This window comes from Oryzias melastigma, linkage group LG23 (assembly GCF_002922805.2).
Source record: "Oryzias melastigma strain HK-1 linkage group LG23, ASM292280v2, whole genome shotgun sequence".
NCBI classification, from domain to species: domain Eukaryota; kingdom Metazoa; phylum Chordata; class Actinopteri; order Beloniformes; family Adrianichthyidae; genus Oryzias; species Oryzias melastigma.
In genome coordinates this window covers 20,057,144-20,075,016 of record NC_050534.1, presented here as the reverse complement: position 1 = coordinate 20,075,016, position 17,873 = coordinate 20,057,144, and the positions used below count along the sequence as shown (strand labels likewise).

Genomic DNA, 17,873 nt, shown 5'->3' with positions numbered 1-17,873 from the left:
TGTCCTTCTCTGTGAACTAACTGTGTAGCTGAAGCAGTCAGAATTATTTTTGTAAACGTATGTTCTTGTGTGATGCAGTTTTTTGCTTCTGTCTCCTATATTAAACCATTTTTCCTAATACTTGTCTCTCTTTGTGTTGTTGTGTTCCAGTCTGACGTTGTTGTGTTTCACAGCCTCTCCATCCTCTGGTTTCCCTCTTTCTATCGCTCATTCTGTCTCCTCCCTCGTGTCTTCTTGTGTTTCCTTTTTTTGGTTTGGAAGTGCTGGTGAACCTCATCCTCTTTGACGACTCATCATTAAGCTTTCCCGCCCAACATGGTAAATATACATTTGTATGTATATTACTGTGGAGCCCAAGTAGCTGCGCGACAGTCAACTGGAATTGCTCAAAAGCACCAAAGTTGGATGTATCGATCATTTTTTAAGACATTTTGGGAAATATTGGGATGGTTTTTTGGTACAAAAGTGACTAAAAATTGAGTGTGAAATTTAAAAACAGCTAAAATGCTAACTAGCTAATTCACGCTATCTGGAGCAATAATGTTGTCTGTTGGTTTGATATAATTTTTATTTCTGAATTCCAGCTAGAAAAATGTTGGTTTGGACAAACTGCACTTTTTCGCGGTTAAATAAGCTAAAAAAAAAAAAAACGGCTAACATGCTGCTAGCTAGATCACGTCAGAGCAATAATCTCATCTCAAGGGTAATTATTAGCTTTTATTTTGAAATTCTTAAAGATAAATAAAATGAGGGAACTCAACTTGGATTATTTGGGAATTTTTTACCTTTTTTTTATTTTTTGGTACAAAAGTGACAAAAAAAAATACGTAAAAATTGCAAACCAATAATTCACGAAAGCTTGTCTGTTGGTTCAATACTGTTTTTATTTCAGAATTCCAAGTAGAATAATGTTGCTTTCGACAAGCTGCATTTTTTGCCGTTAATTTGGCTGAAAAATGACGGATGTGTCAGCTAGCTTGTTCACGTCAGAGCAATAATCTCATCTCCTGGGTAATCTTTAGCTTTTATTTTGAAATTCCTACAAGATAAATTCGTGTAACTTCTGAGTTCAAATTTCTCCCCAAGCAAAAAAATCAGATGGTGACCTCTAGTGGAAGATAAAGATATCGCAGTTGGACATTTTGGGACATTTTTGATCTTTTTAATGGTACAAAAGTGAAACAAAATCCTCAAAAAAGCAACAAAAATGCTAACAAGCTATTTCACCACAGCTACTGCAATAATGGTCAGTTGGTGCAATATAGTTAGCTTTAATTTCTGAATTGCAGCTAGAAAAATCTTGGTTTGGAAAAACTGCCCTTCTGGGTGGTAAAAAATGGCTAATATGCTAACTAGCTATTTGACATCAGAGCAATAATCTCATCTGTTAGTTAATCGTTAGCTTTTATTTTGAAAGTCCAACAAGAAAAACGTGGGAACTTTAAATTTCTCCCCAAGCACAAAAATTTGATGGCGACCTCTAGTGGCAGACGCAGATATTACAGTTAGACTTTTTTTTAATTTAAATGTTGAATTTGTTGTTAGTTTGGAAGTGACTAAATATTATTTTAAAAGCTACAAATGGCAGAAAAATGCTAACCAGCAAGTTTGTGACAATTAGAGCAATAATCTTATCTGTTGGTTAATTGATAACTTTTATTTCTAAATTCTGACCAAAAAAGAAGGAAACTCTCATTCTACAACAACATTTTCCCCAGGTGTGAAAATGGTGGCCTCTAGTGGCAGACGGAGGTATTGCACTTAGACCTGTTACGTTTGCATTTTTGGCTCTTTTTTTGGGGTTTCCATCGCAGAGTGGAGGAAATATTTAGTTCTGACAAAGATCAGATAACTATTTCATTTGGCTAAGTACAAAAACGTAACCTCTAGGATTTATTGTAATTATTACTTTTTTAAATAAATTTTTCATGTTATAGTTGTTGGATTTTAAGTGACTAACAAGTCTTAAAATCATGACTGGCTGATCTGTTGGGAAATTAAATATGAGAAAAATATCTCAAATGTTTCCCAGCTAGTTTACAAATGTTAGCTAGCTAGTTTTTGTCGTTTATTTTCTGAATTCCAAATAGAAAAATGAGAAAACTTTCAATTTTAAGAAGGAATCTCTCAGAGTATGAAAATGAGATGATGACCTCTTGTGGCAGACCAAATTATTGCATGTAGAACTTTAATGTTTTTTTTATTTTCTCCTAATTTTTGGTATTTTTAAGGCAAAACTTGAAAAAACACGAAGCTTGAGTGAGAACATCTTTTAAATAAAATTAACCATTTTATTAGGCTAGCTTAGAAAATTGTTATTAGCTGTTAGCTATCGATTTCTAAAGACATTTTGGGATGTTTCTACGTTTTATTGTCGTTGGCTTATAAATGACTGAAAATATTTAAAAACTTAAGCAAAACTTAAAAGCAAAAATTAAACCTGTACTGGTTTAATATATTAACGATCACTTTTAAAGATATTTTTGTAAATTTTGATTGACGGCTAAAATGCTAACCAGCTAGCTCATGTCAGTTAGCGTAATAATGAAATCGGTTGGTTAGTTATTAGCTTTATTTTGCCGTTCTAACCAAAAGAAAATAAGAAACTTTAAAGTTTGACAAAATTTCTCTGAGTGCAAAAATGTAATGGCGGCCTCTAGTGGCTGTAGAACTTTTTAATATTTTTATTTTCTTCTCATATTCTGATTTTCCAATGAAGAGTTAAGGCAATATTTAGCTCTGAGAAAGAGCAGATTTTTGGATGAAAATATGTTTAATTTGACAAGCAGCAGAAATTTAACCTTTATGATTTTTCGTAATTAACTATCACTTTTTGAAGACATTTTTTTATGGTATAGTTGTTGGATTGGAAGTGACTAAATATTCTTAAAAATCTGACTGGCTGCCTGTTTTGGAAGTTAAAAAAGCAGAAAATTGGCTAAAATGCTAGCTAGCTAGTTTATCGAATGTTAGCTAGCTAGTTTACGAAATTTAAAGCAATAACTTTGTCTGTTGTTTTATCGTTAGCTTTATCCTCTGAATCCCAAATAAAAAAATTAGGAAACTTTAAACTTTTTGACAAAATTTCTACCCGAGTGAGAATTTAAGATGGCGGCCTCTAGTGGCAGAACAAGTTATTGGACGTAGAACTAAATACTTTTATTTTCTGCTCATGTTTTGAGTTTCCAAGGAGGAGTTTAGTCAATCTGATTGAAAGAAGCTTTTCAGATGAAAATACGTTGACACTTACTAATAAAGGAAAACGTTTAGCTGTTAACCGTCACAATTGCTCACTTTTTCCCTTCAAAATATTTATTTTTATGTTAAAATCGCTCAAATAGATGCTAAAAATTGTCGTCTTTCTTAACCAAAAGCAACTATTTTCTTTGTCTAACAATGAAACAGACATTTGCGAGAATGAGGATTATACTATTAAAAATAAAAAAATTAAATGTGTTATTTTCGTGTTTAGGCTTTAAAGGTAACATGAAAACTTTAAAACTACAAAAGCAGCTTCACAACAAATCAGAATGTTTTTTTCTAGAAAAATAAAAATTTTACCAAAATTTTTCTGATTTTTCAACTTAAAATTTTTAAACTTTCAGTTTTCTTCCTGATCTTTAGACAAAGATCATAAACCAGCTGAAGATTTACCATAATTTTATAAAACTTTATTAAAAAATTACTTTTCCTTCTCTTTGCACTTCAGTTTTAGATCTTATGGAGGTCTTTAGATCATCTGAGCTTATAAATTTGGTATAATTCATATATTTTTCTTTAAATTATCGGTTCATCTGCGTCCTCTCAGCTCCGCCTACGAAGCCCCGCCCTCCCAAATTTCCCAAAATGCCTGAACAGTTTTAAGAACTTCCAGCCAGAGGCCTCCTCTTCCTCAGAGTTTGAATCCCTCATTGGCCCGCCCGGACGCTCCCCCCCCTCCCGTCTGTGCCGCCGGCTGTCCTGGGCGAGACCGTCCGCTGTCTGTCCACTCTGTGTCCGACCTGTCTCACTGTCACAACTGCATCCTCAGTAGGAGAGAGGGAAGAGAAGTCAAAGGTCACGCCTTTGATGCAGCCGAAGCCTGAAGGCGACGGTCGGAGCTGAAGCGTCTCCGGTCGGTTTCAGGCTTCGATCGGGACGGGACTTTAGAACTTTAGGTTAACGAGTAGAAAAAGGGTTTGGAGTCCAAGTAAAAATGTCATTTCATCTTTTTCTAAACAGAATTCTGTGTTTCACGATGAACCAGACGAATGTCAGCACTTATTCTGTCAAAAGAAAAAATCAAATGTTGCATTTTGGATTTACAGCAGTTAATAATTCTTATTATAACTTCTTATTATGAATGATAATTTGTTCTAGAATGATCCTTCAAATAAAATAAAGGTTTTTTTTTAAAAAATGATGCAATAAACAAAAATACAGATAGAAACACAAATTCAAAGAAGCTTTTTAGGTTAGAATGTCAATTATTTTAGCTGATTAATAAAAAATGTTTATTTTTCTGATGATTATGTTAATGAGTCAAAACAAAAACTAGAAAACTTGTATTACCTGCAAGAATGCTTTTGGCTGAACGAAGTCACTGAAGATGCTGAAGTTTTTGCTGGAAATGGTGACTCAATTTAATTTAATCTCTGAAGGGATTTACTGAAAATGCAAAAACGATTTTCAAAATCTTACATTTACCAAAAGACTGGACATTTTGTTGAAGAACTATAAAAGAGCGCTGAAGTTGACTTAAATTTTGGAAAAATCTGTAGTAAATTGTTTAAAAATCCCTAATTCATGCCAATTTTGCAAAAGTATTTACTGTGTTACTTAAATATGAGCTAAACTCCAAATTGACCCTAAAAACCTCAATAGATGCCAAATTAGCCAAAAAAGCTAACATATAGCTTAAATACGAGCTAAACTCCTAAAAAAGCCTAAAATTCCTCAGTAAACTATATTAGTGGAAAATGTTAGCATGTTGCTAAAATAGAAGCTAATTAACCTATAAAAATGTATTAGATAACAAATTAGCCAAAAATGTTAGCATGTTGCTCAAATATTAGCAAAACTCCAAATTAGCAAAAAAATAATTTTTAAAGTTAGCATTTTGCTTACTAGCTAAACTCCAACACTGAGTAAAATTACTCAGTAAACTAAATTAGTCAAAGACGTTAGCATGTTGCTAAAATATTAGCTAAACTCCAAATTAGCATAAAAAAACCTCAGAAGATACCAAATTAGCAAAGAAAATTTAAAAAGCTAGCATTTTGCTTAAATTCAAACTAAACTCAGACACTTACTAAAATTCCACTGAAAACCAAATTAGCCAAAAACGTTAGCATGTGGCTAAGATAGAAGCTAAACTCCAAATTAGAATAAAAAAACCTCAGAAGATGCCAAGTTAGAAAAAAAAAAGCTAGCTTGTTGCTTAAATACTAGCTAAACTCCAACACTGCCTAAAATTACTCAGTAAACTAAATTAGCCAAAAACGTTAGCATGTTGCTAAGATAGAAGCTAAACTCTAAATTAGCGTAAACTACCCCAGTAGTTAAAAATCAACCAAAAACGTTAGCATGTTGCTAAAATATTAGCCAAACTCCAAATTCTTTGAAAATTACAATAAAAGATGAAAACATTTATTTAAAGGTTTGTTGTTAATCTACTTAAAATGTTTAAATATTAAGACTTTCTCATCCATTTCCAATGAGACATATTTAGCTCAATATTTCAAAAACTACAAAGTTTATAAATACCAAAACTACAAGCAGTAAAGTCCTGAACGAGCTGAACGTTTTGAAACCAAGATTACTGAAATCACTGAACGTGTGATCGAGTTTTTACATGCAGAAACGAGCCAGAGAATCATTAATGCTGTAAAACAATCGCACAACAATAATAAAGACACAAGTGGAACACAACCAGCAGAGAAACCAGTTTGCTGCTCAGAAGCGCTGAGGTGAGTATGAAGCTGCTGAAGATCCTCAGGTTCCAGGTCCGACCTCCACCTGAGCGAGGAAGAGCGGACGCTTCCAGCAGGTTTGTCTTCAGCGAACAACGGCGAACGCACAAAAAACTGCTTTTTGTCTGAACACAAAAGGTTTGTGTGTGAACGGAGCAGCAAACGTGTCCAGGTGACCTCACAGGTGACCTCACAGGTGACCTCACAGGTGACCTCACAGGTGACCTCACAGGTGACCTCACAGGTGACCTCACAGGTGACCCTGAAGCCCGTCATGGCGAAACGGCAAACGTGAGAATAAATCCCAGAATGAACTGAAGAACTCCTTATTTCCCAGAGAGACGGCGGCGCCGACCCGATCGATCCTCCAAACACGAAGACGGCGTTCACCAATGAACAGCAGCTCTTTAACTTTATTTATTTATTTTTGTTCAAATAAAGTTTCCCAAATAAAACTAGAGGAAAGGGGATTTAGATTAACTTTAATATTTAAAAGAGGAAAAAAACGTTTTTTTATTTGAAAAAAAAAATGCTTTTGGTATAAAAACTGAATTTATAAATTTCCAAGTGTCTTATTTTTAAAATACGGAGAATAAAAAAAAACTAAAACCTGATTGGTGGGCACTTTTAAATGCTTATTTTCTTTTTTCTTTTAGTTTTTGTTGAAATATTTTTTTCTCCAAATTAAAATCAGTTAAAAAGGGATTTAGATGAAGGTTGAAAAAAATCACTTTTAGATTTATTTTGAAAAAATGTTTTTTTAAGACAAAACTGAAATAAAACATAAAATTAAAATTATGTTTGTGAAATTATTTAAAAAAAAACAAGGAGGAAAGAAAAAGTCGATGAAACTGTGAGGGAATCCCCAAATCCACACTTTTTATATTTAAACATTTATTTCTTTTATTTACAGAAAAAAAATAAAATCAGTGGTAAAATGATTTAAATGAAGGCTTAAAAAATAAAGTAAATATAACTTTCAGCTTTTATTTTAAAAAAATGTTTTGGGAAAAAAAATCAAATGAATTGTAAAAATTACAATTATTCTGGTTAAGATTTTTTTAAAGGGGAAATAAATAACTTTCACTTTTTGGTGACTTTTTGAATAAAAATAAAACTTTTAAATCAAACGTCACATCAGAAAAGTACATTATCAGACACTAAATATTTTTCTTTGCAGTTTTAAACAAATATCCACTAAAATATCAGGAAAACTTTGAAACAATTTTAAGAGTTAAGAAACTTTGTTGCTGCTTTCTTTGGAAAAACTTAAACATTTTATCTGCAGGTGGTGAAACTAAAAACAAACTCACAGGTTCTGCTGTCAAAACCCACTTTGATCCAGAGTCACTCCAGTTTCATCTCCACTCAAATAAAGAAAAGTTTGTCCACTTCCTTCTGATCCTCACCTTTTCTTAGAAGATCATCTCAGTTTAAGGCAGCATCAGAAGGAAAACTCACCTGAGATTTCAGGTGAAGCCTGACTGATGAGCAGGTGATGAAATGTTGATCAGAGGTCCTCCTGGAAGAAGGATTCTTCGAGTTCTGGAGCCTGACCTTCAAACTGATGCTCTGCTGCCATCTAGTGGCTACAAAAATGCTCTGCGTTTAGCCTTCAGGTCAAAATAAAATAAGAAATGTTGGTGTTTTAATAAATTATATGTTACTATTGATCACATTTTAATCATGTAAGACTTTAAAGTATTTGATTAAAGTTGAAATGAGAGATTTATTTTAAGGTTTTGGTGTTGAAAAATATCCTGGAAGCTGACAGGAAACAAATCTAAAGAAATTTTAAATTTTTACATTTTTGATCAAAACAAACTGTCAGATAAATAAATGATTTGAGTTTAAAATAGATTCTAATATTTTTGTTCCATTTACACACATTTTTTTCTGTTTGATACAGATTATTTTCTTTTTTAGTCACAAGTGAAACAATAAAACATTGTTTCTTTTCAGGCCAAACTACTTATAATTTTAATAATGTTCACATTTTATCACAATATTGACTCTAGAAAAAGGTTCGATATAGAATAGTAAATGATTGTGGGGGAAACACCAATAAAGCTGTTTTGATTGTATTGTAAGCTTGAAATTATTTGAAATAATCTTGACTAATTCTAGATGATCGATTTACAGAGAATTTTAATAATTTTTTAAAACTTTTTATACGGTTAAAAGTTGTGTTTTATGTCACCAAAATCAAAGGTCTACTTTTATTTAAAAAAAAAAAAACAGAAAAAATTTGATTTTGTTTTATTCATGATACAGTCTTTCAATTAACTTTTTCATATAGTTTTGTTAATTTATTAAAAAAAAAAACTTTGAGCTAAAACATAAAAGATTTGTTTATACGTGTGTCTTAACAGATTTCAATCTCTTTTCTCAGTTTTACCCAGAATTATTTCACATTTAGTTTTCTAAAAGTGTCCTCCTCTTCTGCAGCAGGATTCTTTACTTTCATTCATTTCTTTAGAGCTTTTTGTGGAGTTAAACAAAAATGTAATTTGAGTTATTCTGGAAAATTATTTTCAGGTGGGATATCTAAGTATTTTAACACTGAAATGTTTTAAAGTTTGGTCTTTTGGGGCTTCTGTACACGATCAGCCTCACTCACACTGCGAATCTCACTTTTGTTTCCTTCAAAAAAACCAAATTAAATGAAACATTTCTGTCTCTAATAAGTTCACTCTAGTATATTAAAGAAGCCTAGAAATTTGAAGCGAAAAGATAAATAAAAACACACCATGGATGGATCATTGAGATCAGACGGATCCTTTTATATTCATTACTGCAGCTGCTTTCAAATCTATTTCCTGTTTTAGGCTTACATTAAAACAAAGCAGCTGAAATATAACAAATTAATCAACCCTGAAATAAATTGAATCTCATATTTTAAAGCAAAATCTAAAATATCTAAATGAAAATCAAGTTTGTCATTTTGTATAAATTTCTATCAAGTAATATAATGCCTATTATTAATTTATCATTTTTTGATCAAAAGATCAGCCTAAAAAGGTTGATATTTTGAATAGAGTACTAGAAAATGTCAATCAAATATAGTAAATGTGAATTTGCTGCTGTGTTGCCATTCCACCCCTGAACACCAGATGGCGATAAAGTGTCGCTATAGATGCTGTTAAAAAACAAGACAAAAACCAGACCGGATGTTAGTAAACATTAAACTAAATAAAAACGAATTTAAACATTTCCAGCACGTTAATTCAGACTAAAAAAGTAATATTTTCCAATTTATGTCGTCGGAATTTATGATTTTGGTGAGTAAAGGTATTCATTTGGTTTTTGTTTACTTAAAAGTGGACTGAAATTTGGCAAAATATCACGTTTTTAGGATTTGAGGTAACGCAAATGTAACTTTTTTGGGCTAAAACAGATTTTTTTACGTTTGAAACACAAAAATCTTCTATCTATTGAATTTTTAATAGTAGTTTACTTGGGTAAAAAAAAGAATGAAAATCTAAAGTTAGTTTTTACATTTTTTTTTTTATCAAAACTACCTCTGTAATTAATTTAGTTTTGCTTATTTTTATTATATAGCATTATTTGAAACACTAAAAAGCATGAATAGTATTTTTTAATTAAATAAATGTAGCTTTTAGGAATTTATTCTGATAGTTTTCTGCCAGTTTGGTTTTAGTTTATAGATAACATGTGTTAAAAGTTGAGTTTAAACATGGATTAATCTTAAGGAACTGATTTTAAATCAGTGATTGTGTTGAAATAATGTACTATTAGTCCTAATCTGTGTTGTTGTAAACACGACATGCTGGTTTTTGATGCAGAGATAAGAAACCTGAAACCTCAAAGGAATAAACTCTTTAAATTACTTTCTAGACATTAAATATTATTTTTCATTATTATTTTAGACCTGAAATGGGTTTAAGTAAAGTTGAATTTATAACAGGTCTTTGTTGGATTGTGGTTGACCCGGCAGGAACCGGTAACAGGACACTTTGTGTGGCGGGGATGTTTGCGGTCGGCCCCCAGCGGCCGCATCCAGCCGGTGAGCTCAGATCAGCCCGGCGGGCGGCGCACCTGGCTGGGATCGTCGCTCGGCTTTCTCCCACCCGGACTTTCAGCGGCGCTCCGGACTTCCTGGAACGGGACGATGGGCTCTCCGCGCGGCTGCTCGGCCGGGATTTGATCCGTGCGAGGCGGGAGGACCGAGCTAACCGAGACTAAGGTGAGCCGCCGCCGGGTTTGGAGGTTTGAAGCGGCAGGAAAGTTGTCGAGCTGCAGAAACGCATCAGTGCCGCGAGGCTGAATGACGGCGGCCACTAACGGTGGATTTTCAAAGTTAAAGGCGGGGAGTCGGCGGGCCGTTTGCTTTCTTTTTCTGATTCGTATCGGTGGGTTTAAACCCCCAAAACGAGAATTAAAAAACGAGTTTTATGTTTGAAACTTTGCGCTTATTTGTATTCACCGAGGCCTACACAGACAAACCCCTACTGTTAAGTTAGAAGGGTTAAAGCTTTGCACTTCCGGTTTCATCCTGAGATGTAAACCGTTCCTATTAAAATATTTAGGTCATAAAAGCGACTTTATAATTAATTGACATCCCAAATAAAAAAATAAATTACAAAATGAAGCGCAGTAATGTTGACGATAATGTAAATAACACCGTTTTGATGGTTATGTTTACTCTTTCCGGTTGTGCCTCGGCTAAATTCCTCCGTCTTAACACGTCCGAACTCCTCCGGCTGCCTCCCGCAACGGAGTCAATACGGAAGAACCCACCAATCAGAGAGCCCCAGTTCCCCTCTCCGACAATCTGATTGGTTCTCGCTTCCTGTCACTCATTTTGATGAGCTCTGTTCGGCTGCTTTCGGAGCGTTAAATTAATCAGTCTTTTTACTCATTAAAAAGGTGGAATTTTGGGGGTTTTGGCGGCTTTTCAAGAACACCCGTCTCCATGGCAACATGTTTGGTCGTGTTGGCCTCTAGGTGACTATTTTAACCTCACGAAAGAGGGGGGACAGGTACCTACTGCGAGAGGTACGTGAAGGTAAATAAAATGCTAGCACCGGATGTTAAGATTTTTCCTTTCAAAGTAAAACAAAAACGTTTGGTTTTACACTAAAAGTTGCTTGAAAACAGACAAAAAATGAACTATACTCAAAACTAAACTATTTTAGAGTCAAATGTGTCATAAACAAAGGAAAAATATATATATTTTGAAATTCAGTATGTATTATAAGATAATTTACGACGTGTTTGAGTTTTTATTTAGATAGTGAACTTTTATTGTGAAAACTTCCGTATGAAATCGGCACAGTGGTGTTGTTTTCTTGACAGCTGCATGCCTTTCAATCCTCCCTATCCCACTTCAGGATAATGCGGCTTAAAGAAGTCAAGGTCTTTACAAATGTAAAACAGGAGCAGGTTTTTCCCAGGCAGAGACTATTGTCAGGCTTTTATTTTGAACGGAAGAACCAGAGGAAATTAACCATTAGTATTCAACTGAACTGTGTGCTTGAATTACTTCAGTCTTGACTTATATCTTAGTTGTTTTTCGATTTGATGGGTCCGACTATTTGTGTTATCAGCTCTTATTTAGAGCCATCGTGTCGCTGCTGCTGCTTTTCAGGGATCAGCCCTTCCCCAGCTCTGATGTAAAACAAAGATATCTGTCAGAAGTTGGGATCAGCATTCCTGCGAAAGGCAGGTCGCCGTTCCTCCAGACATTGACTGATCCTGCAGCTAAGACAGGAACAGAACCAGCAAACGCAGGACAGGTGCTGCGGAGACGAGCTTTTATTGTGACGGTCTCCTACGAGCTTCTTTAGACGTTTCTTTCTGCAAGCTCTCGTTTGGAGGGAACAAGACTGAACACGCCGGTAGAGATGAAATTACGCAGACTTTTTGACCTCTGAAGCTCCGGCGTCAGACGCCGAGCCTCATAAAAGTTTCAGGGGTCGGTCAGGGAGCACGCCTGTAACTGATCTCGTCTGCGGCATTGTTGGGTTAAAGGTCAGGCCGCTCCAGAGCTGTTTTCAACATTTTAGACACAAAAACCTGCTGCTGACCTTTATACGTGCTGGTATTTTAAAGATCTCTGAGCGCGAGGCCGCCCGCTTTACCTCATTTCCTGTGACATTTGGATGACGCTTTTAGATACAGATTTTCAGTTATTTTTCAGTCACTAGACAAGCAAGAATGTTTATTAATTTATTTTTTGTGTAAATTCTGCCTGGTTTTAGCACCAGTTTAGTCCCACAAACATCTGGTTTTGCTGCTGTTTGGTACCTAAGGTGAAGTGTTGGTTTTCTGCAGAGGGAAAATCCTTTTAGCATAAAACCACCAATCCGTTACAGCTTCACGCAACATTTAATCGTAGCAATAAAGCTCTGAAACATCCGTGAGAATAACTACAAAAACAAACAAACAAAAAAAAAATAAGCCAGTTTGTTTTTACCGCCTTAAATGTTTATTTTATCTCTGAGATAGTGCAGCCACAAACGATTATTTTAATAGTCGACTAATCATCGATTCATTTTTCCGATTAGTCGACTAATCGAGTCATGGACACACTGGATGTAAAGCAAACATCTTAACCATCATTAGCTTTAAACTGACTTGAAAAAAAAATTGAAATTGAAAGCTAAAATTACTGAAGCTGATAGCTAGCTAAAATATTAGGTAAATACCAATTAGCCTAAAAAAAAGTCTAAATTAGCCAAAATAACTAGCATGTAGCTCAAATCTTAAACTCCAAAATAGCCTAAAAAAACAAAAAAAGTCTAAGTTAGCCAAAACAGTTAGCATATAGCTCAAATATTAGCTAAACTCCAAAATAGCCTTAAAAAAAACCTTAATAAATGCCGAAATAGTCCAAAAAGGTAACAGAATGACATCATAACTGTCAACTTTACTACACTCTGACTCCATATAATACAAAGTAACGACTAATCGACTATTAAATTAGTCGTCGACTATTTTAATAGTCGATTAATCAACTAATCGTGGCAGCCCTAGTCTAAGAAGTAAAAAAATGACACTGAGTCTGCACACACAAAAAACAGCACATTATTTATCAAAAATATCTGAAACAAAAATATTAAAACATTTTTAAACATAATAAATCAAGTTCTCAAACCTCTGCTCTGTTTTTTCAAAATAAAAGCTCAACTCTTTGGAGCAGAGAGTTCAGATGAATTTGTGGTTCTCCAGTTTAAACTGCCAACACTTAGCACTTCATATCCCAGCATGCACCTCTCATGTGCATGTTTGTTTCAAAAGGTCTGGTCTTGATGCATCAGAAGATCCAGTTTCTATTCCCCCATTGATGCACACAGTGAGTTTAAATTTCAATCTGCCACAAAATGAACTTTTCTTCTTTTTGACACGAAATGAAAACACAGATTGACCACCAATCTGATCACTGACAAAAAATCATTAAAATTATTCAACAGTGTGGTTGCCATGCCAACAGATGCATTGGATTTCTCTTCATTTTCATTTAAATGAGATGAGAAAACATAATAACTTCAAATTTACCGACTTTTAACGTTTTAGCTGAATGTGAATAAAATGTTTTAAAATTTCGTTAAATCACGTCATCAAAGCGATCCGTCGCCGATCTGAGTTTATGGTCACTATGAGGGATGGTTAGAAAACGGAACAGAAATGTTCAAATGTGACCAAAGGAGGGAAAGTTATTGAACTTTGGTGAATTTATTTTAGGCATAAAATATGTTTCACAAAGACGTTGATTTAGCAAAAACATTCCTGCTTGTCCGTTCTTTATTTTCATTGATTTGACTAAATGGATCATCAGTTTTATCTAAAATATTTTATATTTTTGATTTATTTTAGTTATTTTTTATGTTTATTGTAAAAAAAAAATCTGATAAGGATTTCAAAGAACAGCAGCAGAAACTCTGACAGCAAAGAAGGAGTTTAGCTCACACGCCAGATGCTGCTCCAACACACACACACACACACACACACACACACACACACACACACACCCAAACTCACACCAATACAGAGAAATGCACACAAGTAACACAAACATATGTATGCACACACATGTACATAAACACAGAATTTGCACAAACACACACAATTGTACACACCTGCATGCACACAAACACAGATTTGCATACAAACATACAAACAATTGCGCACGTATAATTGCACATAAATACACACATGATTGCACACATGCATATACACAAACACACACACACAATTGCACACAAACACACAATTGCACACACCTGCATGCACACACACACACTTAATTGCACACAAACACACACAATTGCACACCGACGCACACACAGAAATGCACACGAACACACGTATGCATACGAATGCACAAATTCAGACGTGCAGACACACACACACATACACACACAATTTCATTCACACAGAAGAACACACAGACGCACACACAAACACCCCCCCCACCACCACACACACCCCCACACACACAAATGCACACACGTCCACGCACAGAATGCACCCAAACACACACACACCCTCACACACGTGCACATAAGTGCACAGTTGCAGTTTTGTGCAGCAGCTGCTTTTCTCTGTTGGCTCATTTTCTGCTTTAAATGCTTCAGAGCTGCAGCACAAAACAGCAACAGATGCTGACCCCCCCCACACACACACACACACACACCACGTGTGTGATGGACAAAGGGGAGGAGTCAGCATCGGCCCCGACCCTGCATCAGTTTGGAGAGCAGCCGTGCGCGGAGGCTGACGTGGAGCGGCTGACAGAATCTGCAGCCAGCTGCTCCGACGCCGCGTCGGGCGCCGCTCGCGTTGCGTCAGGTTCCCGCACCTGGGACGTGTTTAACCAGTTACTATGAAGCCCGCCGTCACTGCAGTCGCACACACTCAGCTGCACACGGCAACAACACAGCTCTGGTTTCACATGTGTTTGTGCTGCAGCTTCTGCTCCTCTGACACTCTAACACATTTATGGAGCGCGGCGGTTTGTGTGGAGAACGCCGTTGAAGTGAGAGGAATGTTTGAAGAAACATGGGAGATGTCCTCCCATCTTCAGACGTTTCTTGAAGCAAAAAGGTTTGTTCACCTTGGATAGCCCCGCCCACTTCCCCATCTCCATTTAGTGTTCATCCCATATCTTCAGGTACTTTCACTGTCATCCTAAAGAACTCCACAAACTCACGTTCACCCACAGATCCACACTATGATTCCTCCACCTCCTGGTTTCACTGATAGAAATCTAAAACCGTACAAGCATTAAAACATTTTCACTCGTCTGTGCTCCAAATTTTAGTCCGAATTTGGGGTCTAGATCCTCAGATTTCCTGAGAAACATCTGGAGTCTGCGTCTCCTGATACGGGCAGGTCGGCGTCTGAAGACCTCCGACCACGATCGGCCCCACGGCTGCTAACTGGCCGCCTCAGCTCGGGCAGATGTGACCATATGGTGGCTGTAATCCCGGGTCGTAACCTTAAAGCTAAGACGTTAGATCTCCGAGTGGCGAGGGCCGCGGCGAAGCGAGGAGAGCATTCCTGCTGCTAGATACGGCTTGTTCAGCTGCTGCTGGGGAGAAAAAGTTAATTTCCCGTGAAGATTGAGATGATTTTCAAGAGGGGGAAAACTCCCAGCATGCCTCATTATTAGACGCGGAAAAGTGTTGATGGCGATCGTCTAATTTTCCCTTTTTTTTTAGGATAATTTGGATTTACCGAATGTTTTAGCATCATGCTAGCTGTTTTTTTAATTTAAACGTTTTACCATTTTTTTTAGCTAATTTGGAGTTTAGCTTATATTTTAGCATTATGCTAGCTGTCTTTGCTAATTTAGAGTATTTTCCAGTTGTTTATTATCATTTGAAGCTTAGCTAATATTTTATTATCATGCTAGCTCTTCTGGCTAATTTAGACATTTTTCCAGTTTTTTAGGCTAATTTGGAGCTTAGCTTATATTTTAGCATCATGCTAGCTGTTTTGGCATAATTAGATTTTTTTCCCCATTTTTTTGGGGGGGGGGATAATTTGACTTTAGCTAATTTTTCAGCATCGTGCTTTCTCTTTTAGCTAATTTTGATTTTTTTTCCAGTTTTTAGGCTAATTTTGAGTTTGGCTAATAGTTTAACAAAATGTCAGCTTTTTTCGCAAAATTATACATTTTTCCAGTTTTCTTTTTTTTTTGTATTTTTTTACTAATTTGGCTTTTAGGCAATATTTTAACAAGCTTTCGGGCGCAGCATTTTCCGCTTTCAACTTTAGCATTTTCCGTTAGCTATCAGTTCCAGCATCTTCATCATCCACATTCAGTTCACAGCACTCACAATGCATCTTACCTGTGGTAATGCCACATATCTAAATATCCTTAATGTTTACAAATCTACCTGAAAATAAAAGTTATTGCTAATTTAATATAAAAATGTGTGTTTGTTTACATAGAACTTCAAAAAGATGCTTGTTTTTACATTAATTTACCATTTTTTATGTTTGAATATTAATTTGCTAAAATAAACTCCAGAAAACATAAATTAATAAAAAATGACAGATTTTCCTGTTAAAATACATTCAAAGTTCCTTAAAAATCATGTAAAAAAGTATATTTTCCCTTTAAAAAGCCTGTTTTAAAGTCCCTGCAGATGCTCACTTCCTGTTTAGTGTGAATAAATCTGGACTCAGTGATTCTCTGCTGCGTATTTGTGCCCCCCCCACCCCCCACCCCCTCTTTAAGTCTCTTTCTGCTGAGCGGTGCTGCTTTAGCTCGTCGCTCTGCAGGATCGTCTCCGCTGCAGCGTTGGTGCTCATGGCAACGCCGACACAACCCTCTATTTTCCCGTCCGCATCCTGCAGTCTTCTGCTCAGGCCCCAGCAGCCTCTATTACGGCAGATTACTGTCATTTTGGTCAGTGAGATCACAACCCTTCCCGGTTATTCCTGTCCGAGTGTAAGCGTTGTTTACTGACAGTAGTGGGATGGAATTCACAGAATCTTTACCGCCTTTATCAGCTGGGGCCTCCACCTTTGACCTGCAGTGACAACACCCGTCATGTTTGTTCGTAGGAGAAAATAACCTCCCTCTGACCACATCCGGGGGATCTGCGAACTGCTGGGAGGTTATCTCATTTAAAGATTAGATAATTATGTTTGGTTCTCCTAGAAGATCTGGTTTGAGGAACTTTTAGAGCAAGGGTTCTAAAGCTGCGTTCAAGGAACCGCTCTCAATGAAAAGTCTATAGGTGCCTAGAGGCCGGTCGCACGGAGGGTGTTCAAGGGATCAACTGATAAGGTTTTATTCAAGGGCGAAACGATGCCAATATTTTTGGAAGTCTGGATAGCCGATATTTAGGCCAGTTATTCATCTGCTGTTAAAGTGAATTTATTAACATCAAATCCTACAATAATACAAACAAGTCTCCAACCTTAACTGTTTATTTCAAAAACATTAAAAGCAAAGATTTAGCCCCTGAAGGTGCCCGTAGTATCTGAGTTTTGTTTATAAGTTATACAATTTCTTAAAAACACAAATGTTAAAAATATATATTTGAACATTTTTATGATATTCTACAACACGTTGCTATTTGAATTTTCTGTTATTCACCTTTGACACATCCGTGCTCACGTACACCCTTTCATTAAACGTGTGTCGTTCAAGAACGCGCTGTACGCGGCTTCACGAACGCACATTCAGCTGGTAGAGTTCATACTGGATCAGCGCTTAATAATCAGGTAGCGGCAGGGAGCAGGATTCTTCTTTTGTTTATTTACTGTTATTTACTGTTTACTTGCACTCGTCCGCTCCGTCAAATTGGTGCAAATCCCACAAATCTTGATCCAGACTTTGTGTTTTTACAGCTCTGTTCCTATAAATGGCCGTCTTGGTGTCATATAAATCTGGCCGGACAAAGAAATATTTTTCCTTTGTGTTAACTAGGGCTGCCACAA

At 36.0% G+C, this 17,873-nt stretch overlaps 1 protein-coding gene across 4 annotated transcripts in view; it reads left to right on the top strand.

The window, feature by feature from the left end:
- The first annotated feature begins 9,125 nt into the window (after positions 1-9,125).
- usp6nl (USP6 N-terminal like) overlaps positions 9,126-17,873 on the top strand; it is a 61,725-nt gene continuing 52,977 nt past the window's right edge. Inside the window, exons 1-2 of one of the 4 annotated variants that reach the window (XM_024285934.2) lie at positions 9,126-9,232; positions 9,910-10,158. The gene's annotated coding sequence lies outside the window, so the exon portion shown is untranslated. Of the gene's footprint in view, positions 9,233-9,870; positions 10,159-10,808; positions 10,981-17,873 lie in introns of those variants that run through there. The other 3 variants (XM_024285942.2, XM_024285962.2, XM_024285951.2) reach the window with 3 other exon arrangements.